This window comes from Macaca thibetana, chromosome 13 (genome assembly GCF_024542745.1).
Source record: "Macaca thibetana thibetana isolate TM-01 chromosome 13, ASM2454274v1, whole genome shotgun sequence".
NCBI classification, from domain to species: domain Eukaryota; kingdom Metazoa; phylum Chordata; class Mammalia; order Primates; family Cercopithecidae; genus Macaca; species Macaca thibetana.
In genome coordinates this window covers 91,349,153-91,364,379 of record NC_065590.1, presented here as the reverse complement: position 1 = coordinate 91,364,379, position 15,227 = coordinate 91,349,153, and the positions used below count along the sequence as shown (strand labels likewise).

General features: G+C 39.6%; 1 non-coding gene across 1 annotated transcript; it reads left to right on the top strand.

The window, feature by feature from the left end:
• The first annotated feature begins 9,553 nt into the window (after positions 1-9,553).
• LOC126934600 (U5 spliceosomal RNA) lies at positions 9,554-9,670 on the top strand. Its single transcript, XR_007719052.1, has one exon. It is a non-coding gene; the product is annotated as a U5 spliceosomal RNA (small nuclear RNA).
• The last annotated feature ends 5,557 nt before the right edge of the window (positions 9,671-15,227 follow it).

Genomic DNA, 15,227 nt, shown 5'->3' with positions numbered 1-15,227 from the left:
TTCCACCAACAAATTTTCCATAAAGTTACATTTCCAGCTACAAACAAAAATTGTATATGAGAAAATCTACCTTATAGCATCCTCACCAGTAACAAATATTATCGCCTTTTAATTTCTTTGAAAATTTGAGGCTGGGTGCGGTGGCTTACACCTGTAATCCCAGCGCTTTGGGAGGCCAAGGTGGGCAGATTACTTGATGTCAGAAGTTCGAGACCAGCCTGGTGAACATGGTGAAATCCCATCTCTACTAAAAAGATAAAATTAGACAGCTGTGGTGGCATGCACCTGTAATCCCAGCTACTTGGGAGGTTGCAGCACGAGAATCGCTTGAACTGGGAGGTGGAAGTTGCACTGAGCCAAGATCATGCCACTGCACTCTAGTCTGAGCAACAGAGCAAGACTCCATCTTAAAAAACAAACAAACAAACAAACAAACAAACAAAAAAACTGAATGGTGAAAATCTTGTCATAGTTTTACTCGGCGTTTGATTTCTTGGGGGTTTAATACTTTAAAGTACTTTTTAGCTATTTGTTTGCCCTCAGGTACGTTGTTTAATGAAGTACATTGTCCTGGTTAGTTTGTTAAAATCAGGGTCTTAGTGTTTTCCTTGTGGATTTGTGTAAACTCTTTATATACCATGTATTGATTTTTTGTTAAACTGGTTACAGGATTTTTCCTTTTTTTTTTTTTTTTACCTTTTAATATTGATCATTTAAAATGCCTATTTTGAGTATTCACATCTATTGATTTCTCTGTTTGTGTTTTCTTCCACTGCTTTAACTTTAGGTGGTTCTCTCCATTCCAAGCATAAAGTTATCTATATGTCCTTCTAGATTTCTTATGTTTGCATGTTTTTATTTTTAATTATTTAGTTCACTGAAATTCATTTTGGAGAATGATGTGAAATGAGAATTTGAAGCTCAGGTTTTTATCAGCTTCCAAATTCTCCCTGCATAATCTATTGAATGGTCTTTCCCCCTTGTAATGGTGTAGCATACATTAAGTTCTTATGTACTCTAGAGCTAGTGTTAGTCTAACCCTTCTGTTTCACTGATCCACATGTTCATATTTATGGTAGTGCCTTACTTTCCAGCATGATATCTTGTAGTTTTTCTTCATTTGTCACACCCTCTCTACCTATCTATATGAGAAGAAGACAGAGCAAAGACAAAAACCAGGAAGCCATTTTGGACTACCCAGATGGCAAAATGGCCACCGTGAACCTAGTGGAGAGAAAATCCTGGGAAGAGTGTCTAGAACAGAGTCAGATTTCAGCAGAGATCTTTGAGATAGGATGAAATGGAAAGAATGATAACCATCATGGCAGAAAGGAGCAGGTGGGGTTTGTCAGGTCTAAGTGGGGCCAAAGGAACACGTCAGGAAGCAGAGAAGGATTCCAAGAGACACAGAGACAAATAGGTCATGGCTGTTCCCTCAAGGAGCTCAAAGGCAAGTGAATAAAGATTACAATAGTAAGTAATAAGTGTCATAATAAAGATGTAAACTTTCTTTGGAAGCATGGAGGACATCCACATTTATCCTGTCCGGAGCAGTCCAGAGAGACTTCAGAGAGAAAATGAGTTTGAGTTGGGCTGGAAGGATGCATAGCAGATTGTCAGGTGAGGGTTCGGTGGGGCTGGCAGATATGGAGAGTAAAGTTGTAGGAATTCTGGAAGCAGGACCAGGTTGAGGAAAGTTGGGAAGCTAGAAAATGCTTGGTGTTTTGGGAGAAGTAGAAGTAGTTCAGTCCAAGTAGTTCCCAGTGTGTTGGGCACAAGCCAGGTTAAGAAGCTTGGTCTTAACTCTGATTGCAATAAAAAGCCACCAGAGGATTTAAACGGAACAATGAGGTGATCAGATTTACCTTCCAAAGAGACCACTCTGGCAGCGGTGGTTAGATTGGATTTAAGAGGAGCAAGATTAGAAATAAGAAGACCGTTTAGGAGGTTGCTATGAAAGTCCAGTCTTGAACCAAGGAAATGGGAATGAGTAGTGGTGGGGGTAATGGGTGAGAGAGACAGATCAGATTTGGAAAGCTTGGTCTCTGGGCTTGGAACTTCCCTTAACAATTGCCCATCTGCATGGTTTCCAGCTATAGGAGTTCCCTGGGCATTATTCCAGGCTGAAGTGACATTCCTCTAGAGCACCACTTACTCTTTCATGCTTAGATGGAAGGTGAGACCATGTTAGGACCACTGAAGGCTCCATCTGGTATGCTCTTTAAAAAAAATGGGAATAGCCGGGCGCGGTGGCTCAAGCCTGTGTAATCCCAGCACTTTGGGAGGCCAAGACGGAGGGATCACGAGGTCAGGAGATCGAGACCATCCTGGCTAACACGGTGAAACCCCATCTCTACTAAAAAAAAAAAATACAAAAAAACTAGCCGGGCGAGGTGGCGGGCGCCGGTAGTCCCAGCTACTCGGGAGGCTGAGGCAGGAGAATGGCGTGAACCCGGGAGGCGGAGCTTGCAGTGAGCTGAGATCCCGCCACTGCACTCCAGCCTGGGCGACAGAGCAAGACTCCATCTCAAAAAAAAAAAAAGGGAATAAACCAACATTTATTGAACCTTATCTTAGGAACCATATTTCCTTAACCCTCAAAGCAATTCTATAAAGAATATAAATTTGCTGCCATTTCATAGATAAGAAAACTGAACCAGGGAGACTAAAAAGTTGCCTAAGGTATATAGAAATATAATTGATTTGCTTATTGATCTTGTATCCTACAACCTTGCAAAACTCACTTATGAATTCTAGTAGCTTGTTTTGTAGACTTCATCGGTTTTGCTAATAAATGTTCATGTTGTCTGCAAATTAAGAAAGTTCTGCTCTTCCTTTTCTATCTCTATTTTTTTTTCTTTTCTTGCCTCACTGCACTAGCTATAAACCACAACGTACAATGTACAATGCTGAATAGAAGTTTGAGAGGGGATTTCCCTGTCTCAGTGATGATTGCAGGGGAAAAGTGTCCAGTCTCTCACTACCAAGTACAATGTGAGCTGGTGGTATTTTCTAGATGCCCTTTGTCGGGTTGAGGAAGTTCTCCTCTATTCCTCATTCACTGAGAGCACAGTTAGAAAGGGCCAGTGTAGGATTTGAACTCAGTCTCTAAGACATGAAAGCCTGGGTGATCAGCCTTTCCAGCAGCAAGAATGAGTACTCTTTCTTCATCTGTTGGCAGCTCATTTTACAAAAAGCCACTTTCCTGCCCCATGAAAATATTTTTTTTTAAGCTAGGCAATGGGAGGGACAGATTTCTCAAAGTCTGTTTCATCAGAAACTTGATGAACGTTCTGTGTGGCTCTCATGTACAGGTTCTTATTTCTCATGAGCTAGACTCTTCATTAATTTCATGTAAGTGGTGTAATTAAAGTAACTGTTAATTGGAGTATTACTGAGGTGCCATTATGGTATGTGACAAGCTTTAATTAGCGTGTGGTCTGGCACTCGATGTTCTCAACGCATCGCTCAAAAACAGAGATTGTTCTCTGAAGAGCGGCACTTGATCTGAACAGAAAGGTAATGCAATTTTAAGGTAATGGGGAGAAGAAAGGAGAGAGAGAGAGAGAAATAACCTCTAGTGTTTTTATGTTATGAAAGTGGAACTCTTCGCTGTCCCAGCTACCAGCACCGTCACAGTGAAATGAACAGTACTGGAGACCACATGCTGGAACTGAAGAACGATGTACAAAGAAACCACCTCCCATTGTTTCAGCACAGACATCTCCTCAGCCAATGTGGCTGCTCTATAAACCAGGTGACCTCTAAAAGCACAGTGACCTCACTACTTCCTCTGCCTGGAATGTCTTGGGAAACTCTTACCCACACTGGGATCCAGGAGTCACCTTATTCATTCTTTCTTATATCAACACGGCCATCTCTCCATCCGATAAGTGTTTTCGGAGCACACACACTGTGTCTAAGGGTCTAAGGCTATTAGAAGAAGATGTGATATGGCCCCATCCTTGAGAGGTTCTCAGGGTTCCATGATGGTGTGTTCACTCAGCAGCAATGCTTGCTCCTACCAGGCACTTTCATGTGGTAGTAACTGCCTCTCTACCATCAGTATCCCCCATGGATGCTGCAGGGATGTCTTATTCTACTTTGTAGCCCTGGGTCTCAAACACCTGGTACAACACCTGAAACATTAATTAGCAAGCTGTCAATATGAATCATTCCATTTTCATTCATGACGTTAAAATGCATAAAGCAGTGTGGCGGAAAAAATATTGTTTTAGAATTGAAACGCTTGCCAGCTGCATACATATGAATCAATCGGTTGTGTCTTTTTGAGCCTCAATTTTACTCATCTTCAAAATAGGAATTAAAACAAAAGAAATCACACAGTTTTGAGATTATGTGAGGCTCAAATGATACAATTTATACAATTACACATGTTTAACTGAAAAGTGCTGATAAAATTAATTATTAATAAGTGAGTCTATTAGTTATTAATAAATAATGTTACTCTGATTCAATTTAAGATTATAACTCAGGTTGAGCATAGTCGCTCACATCTGTGATCCCAGCACTTTGGGAGGCTGAGGCAGGCAGATCACTTGAGGCCAGGAGTTTGAGACCAACCTGGCCAACATACTGAAACCCCGTCTCTACTAAAAATACAAAAATTAGCCTGGTGTGATGGCGTATGCCTGTAATCCCAGCTACATGGGAGGCTGAGGCAGGAGAATTGCTTGAACCCGGGAGGCGGAGGTTGCAGTGAGCCAAGATCGCGCCACTGCACTCCAGCCTGTGCGACAGAGTGAGACTCTGTCTCAAAAAAAAAAAAAAAAAAAGATTACATCTCAAACATCCAAAGAACATTATTGCCTCTTCTACCCTGAAATTTTTCTGAGAAATCAATTCCCATAATTCAGGAGCTCTTCTCGTAGCTAACACCCTTGTTGGTCAGAAAGAAAAGCTTTAAGATAAAGATTTCCTACAACAAATTCCCTACGGACTTCTACGAAATGCAAACTCAGAGGTTGTGTTTGTTTAGTTGTTTTAATCAATTCAGATCAGCATTTTGATTAAATGTGCATCAATCTATTGTTTCTACTGCAAAACCAATACAAATAAATCACAACCTATTTAACTACCTAGCTTACAAAATTTCAATTTTAATTTCGTTAAGAAAACATTAACTGAGTTTGTGCCAAGCATTACACGCTAGGTGCTGAGGGTACAATAGTAAGAGAGACATGGCTGGCTTATCAATTAGCCTGCTAAATTGCAAAACTATAGCCAGTGGCCAGAAGTACCAGTTCCGTGGTAAAATATTGGAAATGAGCAGTAAGTTAATGGCAACAAAAAATTAGAGAGGCATTTTCCAGATAGGATGCAATCTAGAAGATTATTTATCTCACTTAGAGTCACAAATACCCAATTATACAATCTTTCACAATCCTTGCAGATCTTGGGGTACTTATACTATCCATAGTCAAAGCAATGGGAAAAAAGAGCTGCTATACTCTATTGTTCGGGTAGAACACGACTATTCTTTAGAGACTGATCTTAGAGCATTTGCAAATGGAGAGACTGAGAGCACTCCACAGGGAGCTTGTCAGCACTGACACTGGGAGGCTATTGGATTGAAAATGATGAAAAAATATTGTCCGAAGAGAGGAGGAGATAAGCCCCAGGGCTGCCAAGTCACACAATTTGATTGAGCACCACTCACATTATAGACTCCAGGGGATGCCATTCATGTAAACATCAACTTTGCCAGGCAGTGATTCTAGTTTTGGATAAGGACTTTACCCAGTAAAGTTGGGATCAGTACTTAACAACAGAACTATTTCACAGTATATACATACACTATTGGCAAATCTGTACATAATTCAATCTGTAAACTAAACCAAGTGGCTGAGTACCAAGTGAAACCCTCAGATACTACTAAAGACAGAAACCTGAACTGGATAGGCATGTAGGTGGATTTCCTGGTTGGGTAGGTCAGTTACCGAGGTCTCACTGAGTTGGTGAAACCAGGCTTAGGTCAGCCAAAATTTACCCTGTGAAATCATTAGAAAAGCAAGCATGGTGTCCTCCCATGTAATTCATGACAATTCTGAATTTGTACATTAAGAGGTTGCATATTAGAATACTTGGCACTTTGTCCAATAGTTTCCAAAAAACGAACCATAGAATTCTGATCAAAGGATTAGTGCTAAGACTTTTATTTGGCTATCAAATTATTCTAAGCCAAGACAAGAGAATTCTATAAATATATTTTATTATGGCAGCCTCTCTCTGACTCTCAGAAACTTCTCTCAATGAACGTCATTATTCAAGGCTGCAATTGTCAAACTGTGCATGCACAGATAATAGCTCTTCATTCATTGTATAACTCTCAGTGAGGAAACAGTCTCAATTTCTTTCTTAAAAAACTCTACAGGCTAGAAAAAAGTGATTGAAGACTGTATCTTTTAAGTTCTCTCAAAAGGGGCATGATTTTCCTGAAGCATTTTCCTTAACCCTGTAACAATCCAGTGTTGCTTCTGCCCAGGTGATTCTTTCAAATCCTTTTTACTAGGTAGATATTCTAACATTTTACTTTAGATATCAATTGACAAAATAAATATACATCTACCCAAAATAAAATTTCAGTTTAGTCTCCATTACTCCATTGAGAAAGGCAGGATTGGAATTGGACTTTATAGATTCTTTTTTAAAAAATAGTTATGCAATGTTTTTTAGATACCAGATAATGTTCCATGTGCTGGAGATTCAGCACTGGGTAAAGAAACAAAGTTTCTGTATTTGTGAAATTTACATTCTAGTAGGGAAGGCAGAACGGACAAATAAAGACATTTTAATGTGTCAGGCGATGAAGGGCTACAGGGAAAAACAGAGCAGGGTGAGATGATAGTGACAGAATTTTTTTTTTTTTTTTTTTTTTTTGAGACGGAGTTTCACTCTTGTTACCCAGGCTGGAGTGCAATGATCTCGGCTCACTGCAACCTCTGCCTCCTGGGTTCAAGTGATTCTCCTGCCTCAGCCTCCAGAGTAGGTGGGATTACAGGTACCCACTACCACACCCAGCTAATTTTTGTATTTTTAGTAGAGACAGAGTTTTACCATGTTGGCCAGGCTGGTCTCGAACTCCTGACCTCAGGTGATCCGCCTACCTTGGCCTCCCAAAGTGCTGGGATTACCAGCATAAGCCACCGCGCCCGGCCCAACAGAATGTTTTTAAAAGCATGTTTTTGGTGTTTGAGGCTTCACGAGTTGGGGGGGCATCACAATTAAGAAGATCCTTTGGCTGCCATGAGGAGGATGAATTGGAAGGAGTCAGCATGGCTTAAGGAGGTAGAGGTTTTAGGAGTCTGTGGTAGTTGCACAGGCAATTAGTTCCTGGAGGATGTTCGCTGCCAACATGAGGCCAATGCTGAAAAAGGAAGACATCAGGAGCTCTAACACAGATGATGGGAGGATCCCCAGGATGACACAGAGAGCAACCAGTCCAGACTGTAGCAAGTCAGAGGTTCTGGGGAAGGGCTAGGCTGCTTCATAAGGATGAACAACTTGAGAGAGATTTAGACAATCAGCAACGAGTCTGGAGTTGAATTGGTGATAAACACATGAAAACTAAGCCAATGGGACAATTAAACAATACTATATGAGAAAGGAAAAGTATTAAAAGGTTACTACGTGGCTCAATTGTGCAGTTTCCACATAATCTCAATCATGTAAATTGAATATTGAGCTAGACAAAATTATGGCATAACTATATTGGAAAGATGCGGGGAAGAAAAGAATATGTGTGTGCACAGGAAACAGCTAAACCCTCATCCTCCATGGTGGGAAGTCAGAGGGTAATGCTAAAACAAAATTCACCAAACAGCATGTCATCTACAGTCAAGGAGGTAAATTTAAAAAAAAAAAGGCTAAAAGAGGTGCCTCCAAGCACTTTGAGAGTAGTGTCTGCTTTTCTTATCTTTTTAAAAATAACACAATTATAGAATTGTTTGATTCTTAAATCTATGTGCCTGTATGTATAACTTTAATAAAAATAAAAACAAGCAATAACAAAAAAGCATGTTTTTTTTTTTTAAATGAAAGGACATAGAGAAAATATTTGCAGTGGCTATAGTTAACGAAGGACTTATATTCAGACTATATAAAGAAGTTTACAACTCAATAAGAAGACAAGCAACCCGATTTTAAAACTGGCAAAAGATTTAACAGATGCTTTAAAGAGAAATTAGATGAATAGCCAATGAACACATAAAAAGATGTTCAACATCTTTAGCCATGGGGAAATGCAAATTAAAACTATAATGAAATACTACTACAGACCAAGTGGAATGGGTAAAAAGTTTTTTTAAAAGACTTACAATACCAAGCATTGGCAACGATGTGAAGAACAAAATTCTATATATTGCTGGTGAGAGTATAAAACGGGACAAACACTTCGGAAAATAGTTTGGCTTTATACAATTAAACATAAACTTTCCTTATCACTCATCAATTCCACTCCTAGGTGATTACCCAGAAAGAATAAAAACACATGTCTCCAGAAAATATTTGTGTGCAATATTCATAGTAGCTTTATTCGTAATAATTCAAACCTGTGGGAAAAGCCCACAATGTTTAGCAATAATAAGTGAATAAATAAATTGTGTTATGTTCATACCATCAAAAGAACTACTGATACTCGCAACAACATGAATACATCTCAAAATTATTCTGCTGAGAAGAAAAGAAGCCAGACACAGAAGACTGCACACTGTATGTTATCATGTGTATGAAGAAGTTCTAGAGCAGGCAAAGCTTATTTATAATGATAGAAACCAGATCAGTGGTGAACTGGGGAGAGAGTGAGAGAGGGTATTCTGGCTGGTATTGACTACAAAAGAAATAAATGATGGATATACTCTGTATGTTTTACACTCCATATAAAGTAGGATGTACTCTATATAAGTAAATGGATAGAAACATGTGTACGTCCACTGCATATACATATATAGAGTAGACGGAGTATAGATGGATACTTCATCTCATATATGGATATACAGTTGACGCTCGAACTGTGCAGGTCCACTTATAAACAGATTTTCTTCTGGCTCTGCCACCCCCGAGACAGCAAGATCAGCCCTTCCTCTTCCCCTTCAGCCTACTCAACATGAAGACAATGAGGATGAAGGCTTTTATGATGATCCACTTCCACTGAATGATAGGAAATATATTTTCTCTTCCTTATGGTTTTCTTAATAACATTTTCTTTTCTCTAGCTTACCTTAATGTTAGAATACAGTATATAATACATATGACATGCAAAATTTGTGTTGTTTATGTTATGCTAAGGCTTGTGGTAAACAGTAGGCTATTAGTATTTAAGTTTTGGGGAAGACAAAAGTTATATATGGATTTTCAACCTCATTGGAGGGTCGGCACCTCTGACCCCCATGCTCTTCAAGGGTCAACTGTATTCTATATTTTAACTGGGATGATGGTTACAGAAGTGTATGTATTTGTCAAAACTGACCAAATTGTTCACTTAAAATATATGCATTTTATTGTTTGCAAATTATACTGTAATAAAAGTTAAACAATGCTCTAGTTTCTATTCAGATCATATAAGTCTTTTGCCTTTTACTAAAGATTCCCATGGAGAGGAACACCTCAGAGTTTTTTAATTAATTTTTTGAGGTCTTGCTTTAGCAGGGCTAACCATTAAAAAGAAAAGTCAAACAAATTTTTGAAAGAAGCAAGTTAAAATTGAAGTTAAAAACAGAATATGTGGACCAGGCACTGTGGCTCACACCTGTAATCCCAGCAGTTTGGGAGGCCAAGGAGGACAGATCACTTGAGGTCAGGAGTATGAGACCGGCCTGGCCAACATGCTGAAAACCCTCTCTTCTAAAAACACAAAAATTAGCTGAGCATGGTGGCTCAGACTTGGAATCCCAGCTATTCTGGAGGCTGAGGCATGCGAATCTCTTGAACCTAGGAGGTGGAGGTTGCAGTGAGCCAGTATTGTGCCACTGCACTCCAGCCTGGGCGACAGACTGACTCTGTCTCAAAAAAAAAGGAAGGAAGGAAGGAAGGAAGGAAGGAAGGAAGGAAGGAAGGAAGGAAGGAAGGAAGGGAGGGAGGGAGGGAGGGAGGGAGGGAGGGAGGGAGGGAGGGAGGGAGGGAGGGAATGAATCAGCCAGGCATAGTCTCAGCTACCAGGGAGGTTGAGGCAAGAGAATTGCTTGAACCCAGGAGGCGAAAGTTGCAGTGAGCTGAGACTTCATATCAAAACACACACATACACACACACACACACACACACAAACACACCCTGAATAGGTGGGTTTAAATGAAGATTAAATCCAACAGGGAAAATAGGTAAGTTGGAATATCAAGAAACGATCTAGAGCACAGGGCAGAAACAAAGAGAGAAAAGCTAAAAGATGTGAAAAAGAGGGTGAGAAGGACTAAAACATGCTCAGACTGGAGTTCTGTTAGGAGAGGAGTGAGAAAACGCCCTGACGCCACAGGAGCAGAGACGCATCCTCACTGGGCCTCGCCCAAATTGCAAATTCATGAGCAAAACAAATCATTGTTGTTTTAGGCCACTACATTTAGGTAGTTTTTTATGAAGCAGTAGATAACTGGAATAAGTTGTGATACCAGGAGTGTGATGTTGCTGTATTAAAAACACACACACACACACAAAAAACAAAAAACAAAAAACACAAAACCCTAAAAATGTAACATTGGCTTTGGGACCAGATGGGGAGTGGAAGCCAAAAGGGTTTGCAGAGGCTGCTGGTGAGGACTTAAAGAAATGCAAGAGAGGCTTATTGGAATGTAGGAAAAAGACTCTTAGGTCCAGTAACTTAAAGTTTAACAACATTATTACCTGTAGTAACATATAATATAGAAAATATACCATTAGCTTGGTTTAATTCTGCACATTGTACTCATAAATCATAATACTACTCTGTACCTCATAAGTATATACAATTATAAACTGACAATTTACATTAAAAAAATTAGAACTAAGTAAAATGGTATGAATAAAAAATAAATAAAATGTACCTATTTACCTAATGAACTGATCATCTAGGTAAGAAAATTTCCAGGCAGAGTGCTGCTACCTGGTTTCTCCAAGTAGTCTATAAAAAATGAGAGAGCAGAAAGATAAAGTAATGAATAACTTTTAAATATAAAAAAGCTACCCAAGTGAATTAAAACATCCATGCAAAAACCTGCACATGCATGTTTATAGCAGCTTTACTCATAATTGCCAAAACTTGAAAGCAACTGAGATGTCCTTTAAAAGGTAAATGGACAAATAAACCAGTACATAGATACAATAGCTATTATTCAACAGTAAAAAGAAATGAGCCATCAAGCAGTGAAAAGATATGATGGAATCTTAAATGCATATTGCTAATTGAAAGAAGCAAACTTGAAAAGGTTACATACTATATGATTCCAACTGTATGTCATTCTAGAAAAGGCAAAACTGTGGAGGCAGTAAAAAGATGAATGGTTGCCGGGGGTTGGGAGGAGGAAGAGATGAATAGGTGGAGCGCAGGGGATTCTTAGGGCAGTGAAATTAGTCTCTGGTACTATAATGGTGAATGGGTGTTACTCTACACTTAAGACCCATAGAATGTATAACACAAAGAGTGAACCCTAATGTAAAACATGATCTTTGGTTGATAATGTGTCAATGTTGGTTCATTAACTGTAGCAAATGCACCACACTGATTGGGATGTTGATGGTTGGAAAGTTGTGTATATGTGGTCAGGGAGGAGGATGTGGGAACTCTCTGTATTTTCCATTTAATTTTGCTCTGAATCCAAAACTGCTCTAAAAAAAAAATAAAGTCTAGTTTAAAAAAAATCAGGGGGCAGGACTTACTATGTTTGGAAATAAGAATGTTTCTCATTCCAGTCTCTCTATTATAGATGATATATGTGATTCTCTAATTAAGAATGACTTTCAGGCAAAGAGCAAATTCAGAGCACTGTCACAAGAATATGGTGTAAAGATGAAGCCAAGGATTTGACTCTAAAACCTTTGTTAAAAACTTCAGTTAGATTTAAGGTGGTGCCCCAGAGACCGTTTCAAAAACACCAAAGGCCCTTTTAAGGGTCTTCACACTGTGCCTCACTGGCCTTCTCTGTTAAACAACTGGGCTTCTGAAAATTTCACAAGGAGCTCAAAGTAGAGATGATCTCTATGAAACCTGTGGGTATGGCTTTTGTCTAATGGAGTGAATTTATAAATTGATTCATAAGAAGTCCACAAAGTTTTACAGGAATTTCATCAGTTTGGACTGAAAGAGACAGCGAGAGTACAAAATACAAAGAAATCTTTGAACTTCTGAACTGCTGTTCTTAGAAAACAGGCAGAGAAAACCACTCAACATCAACATCTGTTTGCCAGCCCTGAGCCATCCTAGTCATTCTTCCCTCAGCTGCCTCTGATGACACTAAAACAGGCAGAGAAAACCACTCAACATCAACATCTGTTTGCCAGCCCTGAGCCATCCTAGTCATTCTTCCCTCAGCTGCCTCTGATGACACTACATGGAGCAGAGGCACACTGTCCCCTCAGACACCTATCGAAACTGCAGACTTGTTTAGATGACAAAATAGATAGTGTATTGTTTTCAGCCACTAAGTTTGGGGGCAGTTTGTTATGCAGTAATAGAAAACTGATATTGGGGCCAGGCGCAGTGGCTCACACCTGTAATCCTAGCACTTTGGGAGGCCAGAGTGGGTGGAGCACATGAGGTCAGGAGTTCAGTTGAGAACATCCTGGCCAAAATGGCAAAACCCCATCTCTACTGAAAATGCAAAAATTAGCGGTGTGGTGGCAGATACCTGTAATCCTAATTACTCAGGAGGTTGAGGCAAGGGAATCACTTGAACCTGGGAGGCAGGGGTTGAAGTGAGCTGAGATCATGCCTCTGCACTGAAGTCTGGGCCACAGAGAGAGACTCCATCTCAATAAATAAATAGAAAACTGATATTGGTTTTCCAGAATTGGAGAAAGATACGAATCCAGAAGATTCCAGAAGTTCAATGAATCCCAAGCAGGTAAACTAAAGAAAATAAATAACAAAACACATGATAATAAAGCCAGAGAACATCAAAAAAAAAGAGGTCTTAAGCAGAGTCAGGAAAAACTGTTAACAATGGCTAAACCTTGGGACAAGTGTTATCATGTTCACTGTTCTGTTCTTTTAACTTTTTTTAATGTTTGAAAATATTCATACATACATACAGCCAAAATGTTGTAGTAAGTGAACCAAAAAGAAAAGAGATTACTTTACAAGAGAGAAAAATGAAATTGGCACCTGCCCTCACAACAGTAACAACAAAAGGCAAAGGGCAGAGGAATACAATTGGGCTAAGATAAAGAATTAATGTGTTAAGAAGGTTACATAAATAAAAATGAAATGGGTGAACGTCTTTATAGCTTCTGGGTAGGGAAAGGTTTCTCAATGAGATTTTAAAAGCATTACTTGTAATGAAAAAATGATAAATATGAAAATATTAAAACACTTCAGTTCAAAGGGCATCATTAATAGGAAAATACTCTGCCTGGGCGGCATGGTGAAACCACGTCTCCACAAAAAATACAAAAGAATTAGCTGATCGTGATGGTTATAGGTCCCAGCTACGCAGAGGCTGAGATGGGAGGATCACCTGAGCCCGAGGAAGTTAAGGCTGCAGTGAGCCATGATCATGCCATTACACTCCAACCTGGGCAACAGAGTGAGACTGTGTCAAAAAAAAAAAAAAAAAGGAAAATATAGGCCAAGAAATGAGAGAAGATTGTAGTATATATAATCGACAAAGGACTTTTATCCAAAATATTAAAAAAAGAGAACTTCATATCAATAAGATAGTCGACCTAGTGTGTTCGTCCATTTTCACACTGCTATAATGAACTGCCCAAGCCTGGCCAATTTATAAAAGCAAGAGGTTTAATTGACTCACAGTTCAGCATGGCTGGGGAGGCTTCAGGAAACTTACAATCATGACGGAAGGCAAAGGGGAGACAAGGCAGCTTCTTGGCAAGGTGGCAAGAAGGAGAAGTTCCAAGTGAAGGGGGAAGCCCCTTATAAAAACATCAGATCTTGTAAAATCTATCACTAGAGCAGCATGGGGAAAACTTCCCCCATGTTTCAATTACCTCCACATGGTCTCTCCCTTGACATGTGGGGATTATAATTCAAAATGAGATTGGATGGGGACACAAAGCCTAACCATATCACCTAGTTAAAAAAAACAACAACAAACATAGTCTAAGACCATAACAGATATTACATAGAAGGAAAAACACAAATGTAGAGATTTTCAGTCTCATTCATTATCAAGATTTTGCTACCATGATGACATATTGTTTTCCCATTAAATTAGAAAAAAAAAATGTCTGACAAGAACAAGTATTAGAGAGGGCATGTGGTAAGAAGAACACTCGCACACTGCTGGTGGGAATGTAAACACATACAACACTTTGGAAAACAATTTGGCATTACCAGCGACAGCTGAAAACACATGTCTTATGTAAGACCCTGCAATTCCATTCCTGGATGTATACTCTAAAAAATATTCTTGCCTTTCCTCAGCTACCATCAAGGTGCTCAGTCCTTCCGGGGAAGCTAAGGCTGTGTTAGGGTGAGGTCCTCACTTCATCCGGCGACTAGCACCGCGCCCGGCAGTGCCAGCCCCACACTCGCCTCCGCCATGGCCTCCATCTCCCAGCTCGCCTGCATCTCCTCGGACCTCATTCTGCACAGTGATGAGGTGACCATCACAGAGGATAATGTCCATGCCCTCATTAAAGCAGGCAGTGTAAATGTTGAACCTTTTTGGCCTGACTTGTTTGCAAAGGCCCTGGACAACGTCAACACTGGGAGCCTCATCTGCAGTGTAGGAGCTGGTGGACCTGCTCCAGCAGCTGGTGCTGCTCCAGCTGAGGAAGAAAGTGGAAGCAAAGAAAGAAGAATCCAAGGAGTCTGATGATGACATGGGCTTTGGTTTTTGAGTAAACCTCTTTTATAACGTGTTCAATAAAAAATTGAACTTTAATTTAATTTAAAAATTAAAAAATACTTGCATATATATACAAGACCCAGTGTAAGAATGTTCATAGGTGTATTGTCTGTAATTAAAAAACTGAGAACAACAAAAATATCCACAAACAATGGAATGGATTAACGATGTCATGCATTTATACAATGCACTTCCATTTAACGATGAACATTAAT